The sequence below is a fragment of the Triticum urartu genome, chromosome 7, assembly GCF_003073215.2.
Source record: "Triticum urartu cultivar G1812 chromosome 7, Tu2.1, whole genome shotgun sequence".
NCBI classification, from domain to species: domain Eukaryota; kingdom Viridiplantae; phylum Streptophyta; class Magnoliopsida; order Poales; family Poaceae; genus Triticum; species Triticum urartu.
Window position 1 is genome coordinate 560,189,352 of NC_053028.1, and position 2,357 is coordinate 560,191,708.

Consider the following 2,357-nt stretch of genomic DNA (forward strand, 5'->3'; position numbering starts at 1 on the left):
ACTTCCTTTGATATCGATACCGTGGCCCTCTTGTGGAGCAAGACTCTTAAAGTAGCTTTTGTTGGGCATGTCGAGAACGGTCTATACGTGATTAACTTTTCGGAGCGACCCACTAAGAACGCGACGTGCCTAATGGCTAAAGTTGATGTGGGATGGCTTTGGCATCGCCGTTTAGCCCATGTCAATATGAGATCTTTGCAAAGTCTCCTCAAGGGAGACCATGTCCGTGGACTAACGAATGTTAGTTTTGCTAAAGATCGTTCTTGCAGTGCCTGTATCGAAGGAAAGCTACATGAGAAGGCTCACCCTCCCACGACTATCATTTATTCAAAGAGGCCTTTGGAGCTCCTTCACATGGATCTCTTTGGGCCTCCATCCTTCGATAGTCTTGGAGGTAGGAAGTATTGCTTGGTGATTGTGGATGACTACTCAAGGTACACGTGGGTGTATTTCTTCAAGAGGAAGAGCGAGGCCCAATAAACCGTCATTGACTTTGCAAATGAAGCACAACGTCAACACAATGCAAAGATCTTGACAATAAGAAGTGACAACGGCACCGAGTTCAAGAACTACACCTTGGATGAATTTCTTAGTGATGAGGGAATCAAGCATCAATATTCCGCACCATACACCCCTCAACAAAACGGTGTTGCGGAGAGGAAGAACCGGACGTTGATGGATGCGGCAAGGACCATGATGGCGGAGTTCAAGTCTCCGTACAACTTTTGGGCCGAAGCCATCAACACCGCGTGTCATGCATCCAATCGGCTCTACCTCCGCAAGGGCTTGAACAAGACTCCATATGAGATACTCACCGGTAACAAGCCCAATCTCAAGTACTTCCGGGTATTCGGGTGTAAGTGTTTCATTCTCAAGAAAGGTGTTCGGTTGTCTAAATTTGAGGTTAGAGCTTATGAGGGCATATTTGTTGGTTATGCTACAAACTCTCATGCTTACTGTGTCCTCAATAAATCCACGGGACTTATTGAGGAGACGTGTAACGTGGAGTTTGATGAGAATAACGGCTCCCAAGTGGAGAAAAGTGGCACTTGTGATGTAGGTGATGAAATTCCTCCCCAAGCCATAAGAAGAATGGGTGTTGGCTTTATTCTACCCATTGAGGAACCCCTTGTGGCCGAAGGAGAAGGACAAAGCTCCACTCAAGTGGAGCCATCACCAACCCAAGGCCCACACGCTTCCGAAGAACAATATGAAGGCCCTCATCCTCAAGAACATGACCAAGGGCAAGATCACGCTCAAGACGGTGTTGACACATCAAGTGATGCCCAAGGTCAAGTTCTCTCCTCCGAGCAAGTTCAAGAACAAGAACAAGCCCAAGACGACGCTCAAGATGATCAAGTGACCACTTCTCGTCTCACCCCCGAGGAGGAATTAGAGCGTCATGCCGCCAAGGTGCTTCCAAGCTCTCCACCAAGGATCATCTCATGACGAATGTGCTTGGAAGCTTAAGAAAGGGGGTAAGCACTCGTAGACAATTAGCAAATTATTGTGAGCATCACGCGTTTGTCTCTTGTGTGGAACCCCACAAGGTCTATGAAGCGCTAGAAGATCCGGATTGGCTCAATGCCATGCATGAAGAACTCAACAACTTCGAGCGCAACAAAGTGTGGAGATTGGTGCCAAGACCGACCGGGAATCACAATGTCATAGGAACCAAGTGGATATTTAAGAACAAGCAAGATGCCCATGGGATTATCATTCGCAACAAGGCTCGTTTGGTAGCACAAGGCTACTCCCAAGTCGAGGGTATCGACTACGGTGAAACCTTTGCTCCCGTTGCTCGTCTTGAATCCATTCGCATGTTGATTGCATATGCTTCTCATCATAACTTTAAGTTACAACAAATGGATGTGAAGAGTGCTTTTTTAATGGTCCTATTAATGAGTTGGTTTACGTCAAGCAACCCCCCGGGTTCGAGGATCCCTACTTTCCCGATCATGTGTATCAACTTGATAAGGCACTCTATGGCCTTAAACAAGCCCCACGTGCGTGGTATGACCACCTTACCGAGTTGTTACAAGACCGTGGTTTTGAAGTTGGGATAATCGACCCCACTCTTTTTACTAAGAAGGTCAAAGGGGAGTTGTTTGTGTGCCAATTATACATTGATGATATTATCTTTGGTTCTCCTAACAAAGCTTTCAATGAGGAATTTGCCGCTCTCATGACCTCAAAGTTCGAGATGTCCTACATGGGAGAGTTGAAGTTCTTTCTAGGGTTCGAAGTGAAGCAAAGAAGAGAAGGAACCTTCATCAATCAATCCAAATACACTCAAGACATGCTCAAGAGATTCAAGCTAAGTGACGTCAAGCCGGCTTCCACTCCAATGCCCACCA